Genomic DNA, 22,307 nt, shown 5'->3' on the forward strand with positions numbered 1-22,307 from the left:
CAGATACACTTTTTACATTAAAAGCAAGGCTAATCCCCAACTCTCATGAGAATAAACTACTAGCAATAAAGATCAAAATATATGACTGAGCAAGCAATGCAATTCTTCTCAAGTAATCTTGTGGCCTAAGTATTTCACTGCAATTTATGCTACGTAACCAGCTTTTTACAGCTGTGTGTAATAATAATAATGGGCCTGATCTTACCAGCTGAAGGCAGGTTTGTGGAGGTGTGTTAACTCCTTCAGGCCACAAAGTTCATTTAGAATTTTAATAAAAGTGATTAAATATTTAGTAGATCCTGAGAACTACTGATTTCTCCTCTGTCTCTGGCAAGGTCAGGCCTTGTAAAATTGCCACTAATACTTTGCCACTCTTTGTGAAACTTGAAGAACTCTACAAATGACTTGAGGAGTATTTGGGCAGCTTCTCTAGAAGTACTATTGGGTTGAAATAATAAATATGTAGCAAAGGTAGCAGGGCAGTTTATTTTTGCTTGGTGTTTACCAGTATCTTCATGTTATAATGAATTCCACAAGTTATAAATGACTTTTCTGGATGATGACACCCTATGGTACAGTATCATGTGATATGGTCATTCTGTTAATGGCCGGGCTTTAACCAAACAACACATTTCTGCCAATAGCACCACCCCTTCTAGTCGAGTAGAGAAGGAAGTACAGCTACAATATATTTTGGAGTGAGACAGGGATTAGATTTGCACTTTTGTATTCAGATTAGCTGTGTTGAGAGTGGGTAAGTACAATTATACCTATCTTGTAGGGATAGTGTAAGGAGAAAATGGAGTCGAGTATGTATAATGTGAAAGTCCTAAACTGTTTTAGCTAGCCTGAACTGTTTTAAAAATCAGGAAATATCTATAAAAATGTGAATTTCCTGTCTCCCTTGACTAAATGGATGGTCTGGCAAAGCTGAGCCCACATTTCTGCAGTGGCAACGTGGAATGGAGTAGCAGCAGTAACATTAAATGGGTAATTTGCTAAAGCCCCCACCACTTAAGCCTGACCAACACGGCATCAGAGTTTTTGAACCATCCATGGAATGGTTTTAACACGGTATTTGGAATAGTGTCTGGCACATAATGTTTGGTACATAGTAAGTACTCAATAAAAGGTATTACAAGAAGAACTACAACACCAAATAAAATCAGCTCCCTCCAAAGTTGAGGGAAGTTTTATAGATGTATCAGTTAAACTTTTTATCAGGCAGAGAATATCTCAAGTTCTGGAAACACCTCTATGTGAGGCACACACACACATATACACACTTTAATTAACCTTCTGGAGCTGGGCATGATGGTGCACACCTGTAATCCCAGTGACATGGGAGGCTGAGGCAGGACTGCAAGTTCAAGGTCAGCTTCAGCCACTTATCAAGACCTTGTCTCAAATTTAAAGGGGTGGGGGCTGTGGATTGAGTGCAGTAGTGGAGAACCCGTGGGTTCAAGGGTTCAATCTTCAGTACCACACAAACACAAATACACCAAAAAAACCCACATAAAACCAAAACCCTCTGGATGTCTCTACTTATTTAAAATTATTATTGCACTTAACTTTTGTAATGCTTTTTGTGAAATTTAGCACATATTATAGTTTATAATTGGTATTTGCATTTCTAAAGAACTTTATAAACTCCTTAAGTAGGTTGAGAAGATAAAAATGCCCCTAGTCGGGCAATTAGGAAATTAAGCAGGCTGAAATAATGAAATGGGTAAGTTATACTACAGACTAATATTTGTTGAGATATAGAAATCTGTTAGCTCTACTTCAATACACAATATATAAAACACTGGTCATTAGAATACAATGGACTATATGTGCAGGTATGAAGGGGTCTTTATTTTCTTTTCTATTTTGTGGGGGAGTACTGGGGATTGAACTCAGGGGCACTGGGTCCCTGAGCGACATCCCCAGCCCTATTCTGTATTTTATTTAGAAACAGAGTCTCACTGAGTTGCTTAGTGCCTCACCTTTGCTGAGGCTGGCTTTGAACTCACAATCCTCCTGCTTCAGCCTCCCCAGTCACTGGGATTACAGGTATCCACGCACCACCACACCCAGCTTTCATTTTCTATAACAAGTGAAAGTTCCCGTCCAGCCTGGTGGCACATTCCTGTTTATCCCAGCAACCTGGGAGGCTGAAGCAAAAGAACTGCAAATTTGAGGCCAGGCTCAACAACTTATTGACATTCTGTCTCAAAGTCAAAAATAAAGAGGGCTGGGGATGTAGCTCAGTGATAAAGCACCACTGGGTTCAACCCCTAGTACCAAAAAAAAAAAAAAAAAAGAAGAAGAAGAAGAAAAATTTCTCCTCTGAAATATTATTTAAAATTCCAATTTGCATAACCAACTTTACTTACATATAGTTCAAAGAACAACATTGCTTGAGCATAAGCATACATTCTGAACTTGTGGGATCCTACTTACTGACCTGATTGTACTATCACTCACAACCCCATCCTTTCACTATGTTTGCCAGGGATGCAAGGGGGGGTAAAAAAAAAAAAAAAAAAAAAACCAAAGAACATAGAGTGGAGCAGCAATGCCCAGAATTCAAATCTTCCACTAGAGCTCAGAATTCTTTCATGTTTACCTTAATTTTGGTTCCATTTTCAAAGCCATGAAATAATTCACCAATTTGATTAGGTGGTTTTATACACCTCAAGAGTAGTGGGTAGAAACACTCTTAAGAGGTCAATCATTTGGTCTTGGGGTTGTGGCTCAGTGGTAGAGCACTTGCCCAGCATGTGTGAGGCACTGGGTTTGATTCTCAGCACCACATATAAAGATCCACTGACAAATTAAAAAAAAAAAAATTTTTTTTTTTAAAAAGAGGTCAATCATTTAAAACAACAGTTCCAAAGCAATTTTCAGCGTGGCCCAAAATGATACAAAAATTAGTAACTTTGTGTTAGTACTGTAGCAGCCATCAGGGGTGAGCCTTGCATAGGGGAAAGCATCTGCTAACAGAGCAGGGGAAGGGCTTCAGGGAAAAGGACAAAAAATGTGTATCTACCAGGAACAAGATAAAAGGTGACTGGGTACAGAGGTACTCGGCTACAATCCCAGCAACTCAGGAGGCTGAGGCAGGAGGATTCCAAGTTTCAGGTCAGCCTCAAACTTAGCAAGACCCTGTCTCAGAAATAAAAAGGGCTAGGGCTGCAACTTAGTGGTAGAGGGTTCAATCCCCAGTAATGCAAAAGAAGAAAAGAAAGAAAGAAAAGAAAGAAAAGAAAGAAAAGAAAGAAAGAAAGAAAGAAAGAAGATAAAAGATCATCGATCATCTCAAATTCCAGGAGTATCTTGAAGGCAGCCAGAGGTATCTTGGAACCATTCATATCTTGGTGGTTTCTACAAACAAGTGGCCTCAAATGAAATTTGTGATGGAAGAAAATAAATGAAATATGCTATGTACACAAAGTTCAAATCAAACCTAAAACTTCCTCTGTCCACTTTTGTTAAGAACTCTTTCATAATCAACAGAACTTGCCAGAGGAAAACAATTTCTGGTCATTCTCACTGCATGATTTAGACTGAGATTTCCTATTAATTTTTATATTCTTGGTCAGCTGCAGTAAAAAGGGGGAGGGATATCTGTGCTGAACATTTAAGCACAATTTTTTAAAGTAACATTAAATGACACAAGGGCCTGGTGCTATGCTGTACAGTTCAATGAACTCCCGCACGGATCAGCAAGATGGTTGGAAATGCCTCTCTCTCCGTCTGTTTTTCATCTCCGAAGTCTGTGTACTCAGTAGAGTGTGAAGAGAGCCTCTCTTCTCCTCCCAACATTCTCCCCATGGTCCTCCCCCAGCACCCCCCTCTCCGTAGCCCCTGCAGCAGAGAACAGGAACTAGAGCAAATGCTTTTGTGAATTAAGAGATCTTGTGAGCGTAAATTTGGTCAGGCTGCTCCTTTCTGCAGGCCAGACCCCGCTGCTGCCCCAGGATGTGAACTGTCAGTTTGCATAGCTGGTGACGAGTTGCAGAACCATCAGCAAAGGTGAAGACGGCAGAAACAAGGAAGATGCAAGACTGGTGGAAATCATTTCACAAGGAAAATTTCAGCCATCAGTGGGAGGAAGCTTTGAAAAATGCTGCCATTTCCGAGTCAGAATGAAGGAAAAATTAAATTACTGCCGGTGAGGCGAGCCAAAGTTGCCTCTCCCTCCAGGGAGAGTTTTGATAATGGTAAACATTTGACAGCTGGCCTGGAGTTGTTATCTTGCTTTAACAGTTGTTATGTTCTAAATGAATATTTCTGATAAGGAAACAGAAAAAGATTTTTAAACACTTTTATATTTTTATGTTTTAAACCTTGTGGTGATGAGCCAAACAGGTTTAGAGGGATTTGTCACTGAAGACCTACTCAAAATGCCCTCATGATCTTGGGCTGGGAATCACACCAGGGTCATTATTTCAGCTAATACATACGAAGCAATTCTTTGCTGTAAATCAACTTACTAAGAAAATATCTTTAACCTTTGGCTTCTTCAGCAATGGCTGACTTGAAGAAGTCAAGAAAATAAAGGGTTAATTATTACAATGTTACTGGCAGGCTCAAGAACATGCAGGGAAATATCAGGTTGTTAAATGGACTTTTTTAGCTATTGAAATTAGGAAATTTCAAACATTCATAGATTTTATTGTTTTATGAAAAACATTATGCCCATCATCTCAGAAAGGTAACAGAGATAGAGCAGCCAACATTTTAAACCCAACAAGGACTGCTTTCTGGGTGTCTTGAGAGTTTTGCAATACCAAGAGATGTAGAATGCCTGCGGGGGACATTTCGTTATATAACACATGCTCAATTCCTACTTATAGCACAAGAAAACAAGTCTGAGTTATGGTTTGCAATGTTCAAGGTCTTCACAGGCACTGGATCTGTCACAGTATCTGGACATACAAGTATTAGACTCAGAGCAGATGGGAGGGAGACCCTATCCTTATATGGATTTGTGACTGTCTTCAGAGAGAGAAGCACAGCCCTGAGGATACCATAACCTCTCAATCAACCTAAAAAGGAACATCAGTACTCCTAAATTTACAGTGTTTCTTATATTCCACTAGCCACAAGTTGACCAGTGACAAAAATAATAGGGACAATGGCAAAAAGCAAAAAAGAGAAATGAGTCAGGAAACTATCCTCTTGTGTTATAAACAAAAACTTACCACTTATTTTTAGAAAAAAAATTTACAAAATTTGAGCATTACTTGCCACAAAATTATGGGAATTTATGATTGAGTATTCAGAAGAATACTTCTCTGAGCTCCTACTAAGTGCTATGTGCGGATGACTCAGTTTCTTTAAGCAGAAGTGGGACCACAAGCTAAGTGAATCAGGCCTCTAATTGGTAGATGCCTTATCTTTTTGAGATGTATACTTTAGAATGCATTTGCAAAAAGGAAAACTTTATCCAAAATCTTTTCCCATATCTTTCTTTAAAATACAAAAGAGAAAACCTACCTTTATTATGAATTTATGGAGAGTATTTCATTATACCCCCTACCCCGCCCAGGGACCATGACCTGCCTTAATATGAAAGTATATAAATTAATATTAAAGTATGGTATTTTGAGAATGTTTCAAAGTAAGGTCAAACTGGTGTTAAAAACCCTACTAGTGAAGGCTAAAATAACAGTCTGGCTGAATAGTCTTAAGTGCAGCTGACTCCAATTACTAAGTACATCCTAGCAATGTTTTTTACTAAAAAGAACAATGCAAGCAAGTCTTTGGGTTCAAAAATAAAGCCAAAGAGAACTTACTCATAAGCAAAATTGGAAAATTATCCCAATACTGCAGCAATACAGGCAGTTGACAGTTAACTTTATCACTGAGAATGTTTTTTTCCTTTCTTCTTTCTTTTTTTAGGGGGGAGGATGGTACTGGGGATTGAACCCCAGGGGCACTCTACCACTGCATTACATCCTCAGCCCTTTCTATTTTTATTTTTATTTTGAGGCAAGGTCTCATTAAGTTGGTCAGGTTGGTCTCAAACTTGTGAGCCTCCTGAGTAGCTGGGATTACAGGTGTGAGCCATTGTATCTGGCTGAGATTTTTCTCTAAAAAATAATCAGAGAAATGAGGAGGATTATAAAAGAGAACAAATGCCAGAAGAAAATGTTTATTTGAAAAAAAATATTTAAGAGAATTTATGAAAAATGGATATATGATCTAAATACTACAGAATCATAGAAACGATGGTTATAAATAAATTTTTAAATGTTATCATGGAGCATTTTGTACACCAAAACAGATAAAAATGTACACACCCATCACACAACCCCAATAACAAACCACCAAACCAGGCAATCCTGCTTTACCCACACCCCTATTTCTCTCCCTCTATATTTTAGAGCAAATCCCAGATGTCATCAACCCCATTTTTGACAGACACAGTACATGAAAAATCATAGCTCTTCTAAGCACTTATTCAATGGTGCTTGATTTTTCCTGCCTTCACCTGCATCCCCAAATCAACTCAGATGATAAATCCCCCCAACTCAGAGCATCATTACTAGTAATAGCTGGTACTCCCAGGGAAATATACAGAGTACTTATCAGATATGCAGGATCTGTATTTTATTTGAGGGCTGATGATCATGTACCCTTCCAAGCTTAAAATTCTCTGATTCCTCTCTGCAAACATCCACTTCTGACAAGTATTCTGCTGTTACCAAGACTGGGTCCCATTTTTAGCACCACTGAAGGTAGCATGCTACAGTAATTAAGACATCAGCATCCATCATACAAGTCTGAGTTTAACTTGGGCCCTGCCAGTTACTAACTTTGTGTACTTGGTCACACTGCTTAACCTTTCTGAGACCCTGTTCTCCTCAACTCTAAAACTAATCACTACTATCTCACAGAATAGTCAGGAAGATTAAATGAGATAATGCATACCAAGTGTGTAGTCAAGAACACAAATAACAAACATAGCTCATTAACAAAAAAAATGAACCAAGAGAATAATAAAAAATCAATAACGAAAAAGTATATGGGCAAAAGGAGGAAATTAGAGAGAAAATGGGGTAAGAATACTCCACTTTATTAAATCTTACCTTCAGCTAACTTCTTTCAAGAAGTTGAGTATCTCTGTGTGATTGCTCAAAGGGAACTTTCGATGAACTCATAATCTAAGCTATGGGTGATTCAAGCTCTACAAAACTATATAGAACATTGAAACCACCCATTCCCCCCACGCACACACACATAAAGGGACCTCACCTGAAGAATGTACTGCATACAAACTGGTTGGTGTTAAGGACTCAAGGTAATAGAAACTGAATGCTCACTCCTTTCTTTAAATGAACTAGCCCTGTCAACCTGGACAGGTGAACCAGGGCAAAGTGACAGTACAGATAACCAAAGGTGGTTCCAGTTCCAGCAATGGACTTCTCACCAGCTTCATGCCTGTACCATTTCATTTTGATACTTCTGGGGGAAAAAATGACTTCAATAAACAAAGTGCATGGGGAGGTATTCTTTTTGCTTATGTAACATTTGTCAGGACACTTACAGATTAAGAGAAAATGTCTCAATTCTTACACTATCAAACCCCAGTGTCATATGGTTATTTCTTAAGAACTGACACAAGATTTTATGTAAGAATTGTCTAATACAATTGATTAATTTAAAAACCACAAGCTAGTTTTTCACTGACTTTACAATGAGAGTATTCTTTTCTGAATTTTCTTTTGCATTCCAAAGTTGTAGAAAGGCTATACTAACAGAGATGACTGAAGGCCAGAAAACTATTTCTCCAGGAAAAGAAAAAAAAAAAAAAAAATAGCGAGGGTGTCGGGGTGGAGAGCATAGAAACTTTTATGTGACTTCACAAATTGTGACTGAGTTGTGGAGTTTATCTGGGACATGTTTGACTGGGTTAACCTCTTAATGGATTACTTTTCCTTGTCTTTCCCACATCTACTCAATCCTGCTGCTAAGAATAATCTTCCCCACCTCAATACTTTTCATTCTTGTCCCCTGTTCCCACTTTTCCTCTAGCACTTTCCTTTTGCAGTCTGGTCCTAACTTCCCTTGGCAGTTGGATCATCCACAACTTCCCGTCACATATCCTTTGCTATATATTCAAAGCAGACTGCTGTTTTCTCCAAATTAGTCCAGTATGTGCAAACCTTGGTGCCTTTGTTTCTTGCCAATAGGAGTCCTCTTCCTCAATCTTCACCTGTCAGCATTCCACCTATTCTTCACATTCTAGTTCAAATGGCATTTTTTCCCCCAGGAAACTCTGTTCATCTGTTCAAACTAACCTTTCCCTCCTTTGTGCCCAGAGAGAATTCCATCTGCCTTGTTTTATGGTCATTAGGGTTTTATTGTGATCAACTGAATTCCAAGCTTCTGGGGGCCAGAGCGCATGCCTTCTTCATACTTTGTTACCCCAGAGCAAGGAGCATGGTTAAATCACACCGAATGGTGCTGCATATGCCATCTAGGAAACCATCAATAATAGCCATTTACACCTTTAAAATAGGTTTCCCACACAAAGGAAACCTTTGAGGGAAGTTTTTAAAATCAGTTTTATCAACTATGATGGAGATGATTTCTGCTACAAAGTTTGAACTGAGCTCATAGGATATGTGCCCAGAATACAAAGGGAGCAGCCAGTCCTCTCTGTCATGACAGGAGAAACTGAGGAAGACACATGTGTAAGAGGAAACTGCATAAGTACAAAACTGAAAACAGTATTTGTGAACCTTTTTTAGTCAAATCACAGACATCTTTAACCTCCTCACACTACCTCACAGAAGGAGCAAATTACAAAATAGGAAGGGAAAAAATATCTTTACACTTGGGTTTGTTTTCGTTTTTGCTACTGGGGATTGAACCCAGGGTCACTTAACCACCAAGCCACATCCCCAGCCCTATTTATGTCTTATTTTGAGACAGGGTCTTGCTAAGTTGCTTAGGGCCTCGCTAAATTGCTGAGGCTGGCTTTGAACTTGTGATCCTCCTGCCTCAGCCTCCTGAGGCTTCTGAGATTACAGCCACCACTGCCGGCTTACCCTTTTTAAAAATTAAAAAAAATTTTTTTTTTAAGATCTTTATGTTTTTAGATTAGATTATCCATAACTCTAAGGGAAAACGTGTAATGTTTAAGCATAAGAACATATCCAGGCTGGTGCATGTGGTGCATGCCTGTAATGCCAGTGTCTTAGGAGACAGAGGCAGGAGGATCACAAACTCAAGTTCGGCCTGGGCAACTTAGCCATGCCCTCCGCAACTCAGTGAGACTCTCCCTTCAAATAAAATACAAAAAGGGCTAAAAGGGCTGGGGATGTAGCTCAGTGGTAAAGCCCCCCTGGACTCAATCGCTCGTGCCAAACAACAACAACAAACAAACAAACAAACAAACAAAAAAACAAATGGACATATCCATAATTCAGAACTTAAAGTACTGGAAATCAGTACAAGGCAAGTACAGGGGGAAATAAACACAAATAAAAATATAAAAATTATTCATGGAATCTGAGAATCAAAAGTTCATCTCTTGCCTCCATTACAATTGAGTTGCTTTCCCCCACCAGATCCAATAGATTTCATGAATGTATTTAAACAAAACAAAGTGGGTTTAAATACAACTTTTCAAAGATTATAGTTAATTAAGGATAACATTTAATAATATTTTTAAGGATGTAATGCTGATGAAAGTACATCAACTTATTATAATTTTTCTTTTTATCTCATAATTAAAATCTCCATAATTATTTTTTCCCAAGATATGGATTCCTCTGAAAATACTCAGAAAAAATACCCGAAGAAGAAAACTTACTGTCCTGCTGAATGCCTAACTGCAGCTGTCACATGAACTGAGAGTCAAAAAAAATTGTGGCTAATTTTTTACTCTAAATAAAATAGAGGATTTCAATAACAAAGTCTCTTATCCCAACCGTATTTCTTAAAAACCTAAAGCATTCAAATCAAATACATTATCCATCTCGTCCTCAACATCACCTCCTAAATGGATCATTTGTTTTGTGATAACAACCAACTTAACAAATGCAAAATTGCTTACTAAAAGATGCTCAGAAATGCTGAAGAACTTCTAGAATGTGACTTTGCCACCAACAGAGTAATTTTGTCCATGTATTACTCATAACAAAGGTACAACAGTAACTTTTAAATCTGTATGATATGAAAGGATAGCTCTATCCTTTCCATATGTATTCAACAATGACAATTTATTCAATCAGAAACTGGGGTCTCTGGTTCCTGAAATGTTTTCTGGGTTTTATCTGTGCTATCCAGTAATGATAGCTGTTAGTCACCTAGGACTATTTAAATTTAAATTAATGAAAATAAAACAAATCCAGCTCCATTGTTACAACAACCATACTTCCAGTGCTCAGGGTGCTATCTCACTGGACACTGCAGATACAGCACGTGTCCATCATTACAGAGGGTTCTGTTGCACACGGCCATTCCAAGATCACCAGTCTCGTAAACCATATCTGTTTTAGTGCTATTCCTCCAAGGTGCTATCTGAAAGATAGACTTGATAATGCCACCTATAAACATTCTGTTGGTTTTATTAGTTGAAAATTAGTTCTTCATGACAATTCAGAACAGATTGTGCATTCCTTACCACCTCAGGATTTCTTTAGATGGGGAAAAGCAGTCAATTAGAGAACTCAAAGAAAACAACAACTACCATTAAAAAAAAATAAAATCATTGTTGCTGTTGTTTGGCTCTTGAATGTCCCCTGAAGATCCATGTGTTAACATCTTGATCCCCAGGTTGGTGCTATGAGGAGGTGGTGGAACCATACAAATGGAGACTTGTGACAGGTCCTTAGGGCTTAGGGGCATTACCTTGAACCTTGAACCCTGACCTATTCCTCTTTCACTCTCCAGCTGATAAGGTGAGCAGTTTTGCTCTGCCACATACCCTGGCCATGATATGCCTCCTCATCACAGGCCCAAAACAAAGGGGTCAACTGACCATGGACTGGAACCTCCAAAATTGTTAGCCAAAATAAAGCTTTTATCTGCATAAGTCAATCATCTCAAATATTGAGCCCTAGTAATAGAAAGGTTACTAATACAATCTTCCACAGAATATGTGTACTGTTCTACTGATAGGCAATTCAGTAATTAGCATTTTAATAATTATAATTATTAAATTATATTTAATATAATTTATAATTAAATTATAATTAGTAATTATAACAAAAATAATATTGTCATTATTTAAAAGTTGCTCTTATTTTCTACATATAAAACTATCTTTGGTATACAAGCACTTTTACCTAACAAAGAATTTTATTATGTGGGAAACATCTGGTTTTTGGAAGCAACATGGTCAAGTGAAATAAACACAGGTTTTGAAACTAGACAAGAGCTGAATCCCGTGTCCCTTCATATATGCCTGCTAGTAACCTGTCTTTTGAGCAATTTACAGAATCATCTGCATTTTCCAAAACGTAAGAAGTGATAATTAGGTCAATTTCCTGGGCTTGAAGTTAATAATATTAAGTAATATAATAAATTTTTGGCATCAGCAACTACTAGCAACCATTGTGGAAAACAAAAAAAATTTGCCATAATAATGCCACTACTAATAGCTCTTAGTAAATAAATTCTTTTTTAAAAAAAGTTTTATTCCCAGATGTGATAGCACATTCCTATAATCCCGGCAACTTAGAGGGCTGAGGTAGGGGGATAACAAGTTTGAGGCCAGCCTCATCAACTTAGCGAGACCCTATCTCAAAAACCAAACCAAACCAAACCAAACCAACAAAAATCCCAAGTTTATGGCAGCACAATTAACATAGCCAAACTATGGAGCCAGCCTAGGTGTCTACCAATGGATGAATCAATAAAGAAAATGTGGTATATATACACAATAGAGTTTTATTCAATCAGAAAGAAAAGTGAAATTATGTCATTTGCAGGAAAATGGATGGAACTAGAGATCATCATATTTAATGAAATAGGTCAGACTCAGAAGGTCAAGTCATGTGTCTTCTCTCATATGCAGAAACTAGAGAGGAAAAAGAAAAAGAAAGATTGGGGCAGATCTCATGAAAACCAAAGGGAGATCAGTAGAGGAAAGGGATCAGGGGAAAGAAGGGAAGAACTGGCATTACCTTTCAGACAGCACTTGGGAGGAATAGCACTAAATAAGACAATGATTTACAAGACTAGGTGATCTTAGAATGGCATGGGAGTGATACTGGCCAAACTATATTGTTATACTGTGACATATATGTCAACAAATATATATATGTCAACAAACCCCATCATTATGTACAACTATAACGCACCAATAAAAATGTAGGGAAAAAAAAGGGCTGGGATGTAGCTCAGAATTGTAGAGCATACCTGGATTCAATCCTCAGTACTGCAAAATAAATGAGTAGATAAAATAATAAATGAAAATAAAAAGTTTTATTGAGATATAATTCATGCATTTGAACAATATAATTCGATATGAATTGAGATTCTTAATTTTCAATCCAACAATTACTCAGCAATCCACCATGGCTGGTTACTGATGGTTTCTAGGACAGTGGTTTTCAAATGGAAACAATTACGCCCACCAAGGGACATCTGGCAATGTCTCCAATGTTTGGGGCAGGGGCATCTGCTACTAGTTTCTAATGAGCAGAGTCCAATGGGTACTGCTAAACAGTCTATAATGCACAAGACAGCTTCACAACAAAGAATGATCCAGTCCAAAATAGTGCTTAGACAGAGAAACCTGTTCTAGAAATACAAAGTTGAACACAAGACAGCATCTGTTTTGAAAAAGCTTGCTACCTGGCGAGTGAGTACAAGGTAGAAATGAGGTTATGCCTCAGATGCTAGCTAGAGCTGGAGAGAAGAAGACGGAATGCTTCCGTCAAAATAGGAGAGTCAAGTAGGAATTTTCCAGGGGCACTGAGGATGGAAAGGAAAGATTTCATTTAGAGGGAATAACAGGGAAAACTCAGATATATATGAAGTATGCTGGGAGTCTAAGAAATGCCAGAAGTTCAGAATGGTTAGAGCTCAGGCTAAGACAGAAGGAGAGAGAGAGAGAGGGAGAGAGAGGAAAAGGGAGAACAAGAGGGAGAGGGAGGGAGGAGGAGGGAGAGGCAAAGAGAGGGAGAGAGGGAGAGAAGAGGTACAAGTTTGGGTCTGACCTTAGGGTCAGTGTTTTCTGTAAAGAGTTGGATAAGAAGAATCTTTAGGTTATACAGTCTCCTACACAACCACATAGTGAGATGGCAGCCATGGATAATACATGAATGAATGACAATATATATTTCATTACAACTTTACTGATGAGAATTAACATTTGAATTTCACAGAATTTTCAGTTTTTATAACATGCTAGTCTTCTTTTAATTTCCCCTACCATTTTAAAATGTGCAAACTGTTTGTAGCTGTGCACTGTACAAAAACAGGTGGTGGCAGTAGTCAGACAAAGCCTGCTATGGTGTATAGGACCTCAAGGTGACAAGTTAGCTGACTGATAAAAAACAAAGCAGAACGTTTCCCTTCAGATCTCTGGAACTACTGACTGTCTTCAAGCTATTTCCTGCTTAAGAACAAATGCACACGGGCTTAACTTTTGTCATTATCTTGTTTGTAATACTTACGACGACGAGATGCTATGCTAACGCAAAGGAATAAAAAGCTTTTTTCAGGCCACTGTGGTGAAATGACATTTACCTAATGCAGATATAAATTTCGTGTTAATTAGTGGGCACTTGACACTGATGTAATCTGATTAGTGTGGCAAAGTCAGCCTTAAACTAGCTCCCCAGAACTGACAGTATGTCCTTGAATTAGGAGAACTGGGACTAAGTGACAAAAAGTACCAGTTGTTAAGAAACCATTTATAATCATCTGTTATAATGAAGATAATACTAAGCACCTCACAGTGTCATGATGAGAGGTATGAGATCCAGCATGTGATACACAGTAGGATAGGTGGGCCCACTCTCTCTGGCCTGATTGGATTTCAAGTCAAATTCTAGAGACTTTAAGCTACTCACACATTTAAATTTGAAATCGTTTTCAAGAGAAGAGTCTGATAACATTGAGCTCCAATTGTGAAGAAAATATTTTGCTTTTTCGTGCTTTATTAAAGAAGATAAGAGAAAAGTAGAGCAATAATCTAGGGAAACATTTTTTTAAAAAACTTGTGCCAAGTGTGGTGGCACATACCTGTAATCCCAGTGGCTTGGGAGACTGAGGCAGGAGGATCAGAAGTTTGAGGCCAGCCTCAGTAACTTAGTGAGGCCCTATGTCAAAGAAAAAGAAAGAAAGAAAGAAAAAAAAAGGAAGGAAGGAAAAGAAAAAAGAACTAGGGATGTGACTCAGTGGTTGAGTCCCCATGGTTTCAATCCCCAGTAATGAACAAACAAAAAAGTTGCTTCATCATAACTCTAACTTTTTATTACTTTGTTTTTTTTAAATTTATTTTTATTGTAAACAAATGGGATACATCTTGTTTCTCTGTACATGAAGTAGAGGCATACCATTTGTGTAATCATATATTTACATAGGGTAATAGTTTTTGATTCATTCTGTTATTTTTTATTACTTTGTAAGAACAATGTATGGTGTTAGATTCATATGACTAAAATTATATGAAATCTCAAAATTTATCTTTTGATCTTTGATGTGGCTTTTTTTGTTTGTTTATTTTTTTGCGGTAGTGGGAATCCAACTGAAGGCCTTGTACAAGTTAGATAAGAGATCTACCACTGAGCCATATCTCTAGCCCTTTGATGTGGTTCTTTAGGAACAGATTCTGTGATCTTGGGGATATTATGTAGCATTTCCTAGGGACAAAACAATATGTCAAAATGTGTATTAAATGAGCTGTTTATAAATTTAATTACATAATTATACAGTATATGCTCAATTAATGTTAGGACTATTAACTTGAAATGTCATTGCAATCACTATTACAGCTGCTAAATGTCCCACCATGACAGAGTCCCACCAACTTTATAATACTTCTGTATAATTCTAGAATTCAAAGGAGTTCCAAATCATTAAGACTGATACCATTTTATAAAGGGATTAACAGATTGAAGTCACAGAGGAAGGTAAAGCAGCTTAGTATAAAGAGTGAGGGTTCTGCCTGGGAAGTTGGGGGAAAAGGACAGTTACTGGGTACAGGATTTCAGTTGGAGAGGAACAACTTCTAGTGTTCCACAGTATAGCAGGATAACTAGAGTTGACAATAATTTATTGATATTTCAAAATAGCTAGCTGGCAAAATTGTAAAGGTTCCTGACAAAAGAAATGATAAATCTCTGACGTGATACATGATAATTACCCTGATCAAATTATTACACATTGTATATATGTACTGAAACATTATATAGTACCCCATAAATATGTATAATTACTATGTTAATTAAAAATTTAAAAATCGTTTTTTAAAAAGTGAGAGCCTTGGCATCAGACATGCATATCTGTGAGTTCTAGTTCTGATTATCAGCAATCAACTTCATTAATTCAGGCATATAACTTAATTTCTCAAGCCCTTGATTTCCTTATTTGTAAAAAGGAGATATAAATAAGATAGTGCTCATAAAGCAAGAATATAGGTGCATGATACATTTTTTAAAAATCATATTTCCTATAATTATTATTTGTGATACTGGGGACTGAACCAGGGATTCTCTATCACTGACCTACATCCCCAGTCCTTTTATTTAATTATTTGTTTTTATTAAGACAAGATCTCACTAAGTTGCATGGAATGGCCTCAAATGTGTAATCTTCCTGTCTCAGTCTTCTGAGTCAATGGGATTATAGGTAGACAACAAGGTGCCCAACCCTATTGATCCTACCCTGAAATTTTTTCCCAATCCTTGTTGGAAGACACATGTGTATACTGATCCTATGTTGATTTTGAACATCATTCTTAACTAACCATACTGGTTTGAGTGAAGCAGACAATTTTATTTATTTTCCATTCTATCTCTTCTCTGTGTGACTCCTTTATTATTATATTCCTTATTTTCAAGTTTTGTTCTGTTCTTCCAATGCTTCCATCTTACCAACCCTACTCCACAAATCTTGTGAATACATATGTGAAAATCATATGTTAAGTATTCCTATAAAAATGCTTTTTTTAAAAGGATTATATAGTAAGGAACTAAAGACAGTAATTACTGCAGAATCCAGGCTGTTACAGTCCAATGAATGTCACAGAGAGCACCCTTCCAATTCATTTGCTTTAAGAGGCGAAGGAAATAACTTACTTCCTTTTCCCTCTTTTCTATCTGGCTTTTCTGATGTGTTCCCAGATTCTCAAAGAAAGATTCAGATATCCATGAAATCTTAATATGCCTATTTGATGCCAGGAAAAATAAAAAACAGTATGCTAGTATTGTAGACTGGGAAGTACTTGAGGGAGAATTTGATTCAGTCTAAAAAATTACTAAGTCTTTCTTCTCCTGTTAACAGAGAAGCAATGTTAACTGGCTCCAACGTGCATGGAATTCTACTACCCTGGAGCATGCTCATGGAGTAATCCTAGAAACTTGGCAATATGTTCAGCAGTCTAAATCTTCATCTTTTGGCAGATGAGCTGTAGCAATTTTTGGCTTTTTCTACAGACCTCGTACTTGACATCATTTAGCCTAGACTCAGACCCTAACTGACCCTGCCTTTGTGCTGGGGTAGAGTTTAATCTTTAAGAGACCCACCCTCAATATTCAGCCTCTCAATGAGTGTTCTTTAATCTCCACTGTTCCTCAGAATGAAGTACTTAATACTCCTTTATATCTGACAACAATTAACTAATTTCTTATTTGTTCTTGTTGTTCTGTCTTTTCACTTTGTTTTTGTTTTCTTTTGCATGAGATAGAGGCAAAAATACCCAAAAGGCATAGGGTTAATCTTAAATGTGTTGTTTACAGTAATTATTCTATATTTTTATCAGTTTGTTCATTGAACTGGATTAGATTTAATTTGAACTTTTGCCTTGGACTTGGGAGGGGTGGGCAAACTGGGGGTCGAGCCCAGGGATGCTTTACTGAGCTACATTCCCAGTCCTTTTTAATCTTTTATTTTGAGACACGGTCTTCCTAAATTGCCCAGGCTGCCCTTGAATCTGTGATCCTCCTGCTTCAGCCTCCTGAGTAGCCAGGATTACAGGCATGTGCCACCACACCCAGATAACTGGATATTTGACAGTTTTCCAAGTGCAGTAAGACTTTCTCCACAAAGAGGAATTCACTTGTTGCATTAGAAACTACCTGCCTCTGAAATTCAAATCTTTCAGTAAGTCAGGCCACAAATAAGAGGGGTAGAATTTTGTGAACTTTGCTTATATTCTTTTTTTTTTTTTTTTTTTTTGGTTTGCTTTAGTATATTGGACATCTTTCTAATATAAACTATGAGAAAGCAATTTCAATTTAATGGAAGAGATGCCAAGAGATTCAAGATTAATGTTATCCACTATTAGCATGTAAAATTGAGGGAAAGATCAGTGAATCGTGCTCATAGAATTCTGCCCCCATGGGAGATGGAAGGGTCAATCCAAAGCCACTGATGGAAAGATGAAGAAAGATGGACCCTCAGAGCACGAGTTTCTGGCTAGAATTTGTTCCTTGCTCACTATGTCAATTTCTTCTCCCAGTCCCTTCAGGCTGATTCTCTACGTTAATGTGGTGATCATGTTTGCTGTAGTACAGGAAAGAAGTGACCGGCTGACCCAGTGGCAGTGTTGAAAAGCTTCCTGAATCACACTTGGCCCAGGCTTCTCCAGGGAAGATGGTCAGAGGGAAAGGAGGTGCTGGCACCAAGGGAGGGCTTAGCATAGGGCTCCGGAAAGTTCAGAGTAGCTGGAGACTCAGGTGGCGGGACACACCTGAATAGCAAAGAACTCCTATGTCCATGAAAGTCTGCAGTGCCCATACAAGGGACAGCAGTCCAAACCCCATAATGCATAAGCAGATGAAGCCATATGGGGAATGACAAAGGTACTTGCCCTAATCTGTCTCTCATGTGGGACTAACCCAGCCCCATTAAGCCCATGGTGGGCAGCCTGGGAGAGTGGTGGTCAGGGTAGCCCAGTGTTGGACAGGACGCCATGGCAGACAGACCCCATCTGGTTTCTGAGGTGAGCTGGTATCTCCATCCCTCAAAGCCTTTGGACATGCACAGAGCTGCAGGAGGTCTTGCTGGCTGAGAACTTTGGAAAGCTCCCTCTAGTGAGACTGGGCAGGGGTGGGGACTGCCTTGAGAAAGCAGCTGAGGAATGGATGGATTGGGATTTCCAGAGACTTCAGAGATGATGCTGGTCTGATAGGAACCATGATTCAATGTTCTGACTTGGGGCTAATTTGCCAAATGAGTTAGTTCCATCCTGACCTCTCTAGGGTTGGTCTGCGAAGACAGAACACAGGCCTTCCCAAGACTCATGGGGATGAAAAGTGGCCAAGAAAAGCTAGATTTGGGCTCCCAGAATACAATGAGAAAAACAGAGGGCTGTAAAGGACTCTAGGTGCAGACTGAGCTGATGGCACCTTCTGTTCATGAGTCTGATCCTGACGTTGGCTTGGAGGCAGAGGTGGCCCTCCCCTGATCTTCCAAAGCCCCTAAGGAGATAAAGGGACCAGTTGGAGGATGGGCCTTTGGGCACCCAAGGGCACAAGTGTGTGACGGCCACCCCTATGGAACTCAGCAGGGACCACAAAGTCCCAGCCTCAGTTTGTTCTCAGAGCAACAAGCATGGCATGGGGTTTGGGGGGTTCAGTCTTGGAGACAAGGGCAGGGTTGCAGGTCTGTCTTCTTGGCCTGGGAATATTTGGGATCCCCCAGTTGGGCCATCCAGATCACCCTTCTAGAATCGCCAGCTCTCTCCTCTCTCCTCAGTGGACAGGAGAGTGGGAGGGAGGGCAGCTTCACCCAGCAGGAGACACCATCTCCTCTCCGTAGGACACCCAGCCCCTCTCCTGGGCAGGACCCCCGGGGCCACACAGGCGTGTCTAGATCTCCATGTCCACAGGGCGAATGTTGCCCGTTTTGTGCTCTCTGACCCACAGCTCTCTGTCTTTGGTCGGGTCCACTTTTCGAAGTAGTTGGTCCACAGGCTCAATTGTGCTTTGGTTGAACACGTCCGTCTCGTGCCGCAGCTGTGTGTACTGGCACAAATGTTGCCGGATCATCTCCACCCTCTCCACTTCCAGCGCTCCAGCTCCAAAGTGGTGGTCACCATCTCTTCAAACCACTTGGACTGGGCCTGGTTGTAGAGGTCCACACAGCGCATGAGGTCATCACCAGCCTGTGTGGACTTCCTCTGTGCCTTCTTGATGTCCTCCTCCGTCTTGTTGCTCAGCTTGATCTCCAACTGCTTGGTCTTCATCTCCAGGTCTCTCTGCCACTCTGTGAGGGCTTTCCGGGCCTTTTCCACTGATGTATAGCGGCTGGCGAGTTGCTTGCGGAGGTCAGCGATATGGTGGTTACACTTTTTCATGTCTTTCTTGAAGTTCTCACAAAAGTTCATTAGGGGCTTCTCTACCTTGCTGTGAAGCTTGGCGGAGAACTTGAGATGAACTTCTGCTTCATCTGCCAGGCTCTTCTTCACCTGAGCCCATGCTTCTCCCAGGGAGCCTTCCTCTTGTGCAGCCAACGAGTTCTGAGAGAGCTTAGCCAAGTTCTTTGCATATTCTTCTTCAATCTTTATCTTCTCTCAGATGAATTCAGATATTTCTTTCTGCGTTTGTTTGCCCTTCAGTTGCTTTTGGAGCAGCAGTTCGAACCCCGCCACGGTGCCATTGCCTTGGGGGTCTTTCTTATCAGCCCAGAAGTAGTCACAGTAGCTCCACTCAGTTGGCTTCAGCAGCTGCAGTTCAGGCACTGTGTCTGGATGAGGGAACATCATGCAATTTATCATCTTCTCTGTGTGGTCACCTTTATTTTCAAAATTATATGTTTTGTCTTCATTGCCTGAAGTTCTATCTTCCAAGTGGTCTCCTCTGTTGGTGCTACTTTCCATTGAATTTTTATTTTGGTTTATTGATCCTTCATTTCAAAGATTTCTTCTAGATTTCTTCTCAGGATCTTTATCTCTTTCTTTAAGATATCTTCCCCCTCCTGAAATATAGCTCTGATTTCACTCTTTATATCCTCCTTAAAGTCGTGAAGCAGTTTTACTAAGTATATTCTGAACTCTTTCTCTGACATTTCTTCTACTGATTTGTCAATGGAGTCTATAATTGGAGCATCCTGGTTTGTTTGGAGTGCTTTATTCCTTTTTTTTTCCATTTTGTTTGTGTGTCTTCCCACTTAGCAGTGGGGATCTGAGGTAGTACAGTCTCTACCTTATAGATTTATAGTGTCCCTGAAGGTTTCCAGTACCTCACAAATCTGGGTTTCAGTTTCGAAGGCTCCGCCAGGAGATGGCTCCTGGATGGCAGATGACCAATGAGCTCCAGTGGAGAGTGAAGGATATGGAAATAGGCCCCAGGGCTGCTTATATTCTTTGATATTTTCCTGTTAATCCATGTATATCTGGTAAGGAGTTTCTCATTGATGGTGGGAGCTGAGTAGAGGGATGACTTCTGTCTTCTATTTATCTTGCCTGTCTTGCTCAGCATTAACAAAGTATGTAGGTGCATCCATAGAGGAGTGCTTCTGCTTACCAGAGTACTTAAGTTTCCAAGACACTTGATCTTTTTCCAAGTAACCTGAATGTGTATTCTGACCATTTAATGTACTTCAGAGATCCACTGTGTAAGCCTTTCACAACTAATCTATAACCCTAACATTTATTCCAATGTTGGAGAACCTTCTGAAAGAAAATAGAGGTTTTGCTAAGTTTGATGAGTGCAGTAAATAGTGGCCCACAGACCAAGGTCAAACAATGATATTTATCTGCAAAGTTCCCACTTACACTCAGCACTCAAGTAGTTCTGGAATGGTGTCTTCAGTCATGAACATAGTAGCATTAGATGTGAAACTGCAGCCTACTTGTGATGAAAATCACCAAGTGGAGAGGATTTTTTTCTATTGGCATTCTGCGTTGTAAAGGTCAGGAGCACATTCATGCACACCTGTAATGCCAACTATTTGGAAGGTAAGGCGGGGGAATCTCAAGTTTTAGGTCAGAGTGATTAACTTACTGAGACCCTGTCTCAAAATAAATTAGCATGAAAAGGGCTTGGATGTAGCTCATCCCTGGGTTCAATCCCCAAAATGGGGAAAAAAGATAAAGGAAGAAGAAAGGAAGGTGATTATAGGGACCCAATGTCAAATTTAGTAAAAATCACTAGAAAAAAACAGAAGCGTGATTTAATGATCTGAGAAATTAGGCAAAAGTGTCAACTCTGACGAATTTTAAAATGGTTATAGGTCAAAGCATTAAAAACTTCTTTGGGATAGAGTAGCTATAAGGGGAACATGGTGAGGTATCTGCCAGGGGTTAATTGCAGCCCTGCATGAAAAGCAGTTAACAAGTGAGAATTAGAACACCCAGGAGGAAAAGAAAAATGTTTCCAGTGCCATGAGAAATAAACAACAAAGAAGAAATATTTCCTTTGGCTACCACTACCTCCTTTTCAAAAGCTCAGAGGAGCTACGGGGAATGCCAAGGACTGGTTTTCTCTCAACTCCCTCTGAAACATTTGTCTTCATTACCACTCTTTTTAATCAGGGCTCCTTCATGAGTGTTTCTGCTCAGCCCCTTAGGGGCAGCTCTGGTCTGCGATAAATCAGAATCCACACCGCAAGTCACTAATCAGCACTCTCAGGGAAAGAAAAACAGAGAAGTGCAGACCACTACAGCCGAAAAGGCTCAGAGGCCCACAGGCCTCAAGGAAGAAAGGCGTCTTGCAGAAATAAGTTAGCAAAGGTGCTACAGGACTCTAGTATTTAGGAATTTTTTTTTTTTCAAATCTCAATAACAAATTGTTCATTCTTATTTTTAAGAGTGTGGAAAATAATTTCATTTTAATAGTATAAAATGATTATCGATTTGTTTAATAAATTATAATTTGTACCCTCAGTTTAATAATGTTTAAGCCTAATTGAAACTTAGTAAGCCCAGGGCAGAAGAATAGAAGATAAATTCAAATAAATAAAACCATCAGCAGGGCTTGGCGGCACACGCCTATAATCCCAGAAGTCTAGGGAGGCTGAGGCAGGAGGACTGCAAGTTCAAGACCAACAATTTAGGCCTTTAGAAACTTAGCAAGACTCTGTCTCAAAACAAAAATCAAAAAGGGCTGGGATTACTCAGTGAGACCCTGCCTCTAAAGACAATATAAAACAATACAAAAAGAGCTGGGGATATTGCTCAGGGATGT

At 39.2% G+C, this 22,307-nt stretch overlaps 1 protein-coding gene and 1 pseudogene across 8 annotated transcripts in view; both read right to left on the reverse strand.

The window, feature by feature from the left end:
• Positions 1-22,307, reverse strand: part of Bcas3 (BCAS3 microtubule associated cell migration factor) — a 564,794-nt gene that overhangs the window by 205,553 nt on the left and 336,934 nt on the right. The window lies entirely within an intron of this gene.
• LOC124978969 (growth arrest-specific protein 7-like) lies at positions 18,379-19,927 on the reverse strand (annotated as a pseudogene).

The sequence above is a fragment of the Sciurus carolinensis genome, chromosome 3, assembly GCF_902686445.1.
Source record: "Sciurus carolinensis chromosome 3, mSciCar1.2, whole genome shotgun sequence".
Classification (NCBI taxonomy): Eukaryota; Metazoa; Chordata; class Mammalia; order Rodentia; family Sciuridae; genus Sciurus; species Sciurus carolinensis.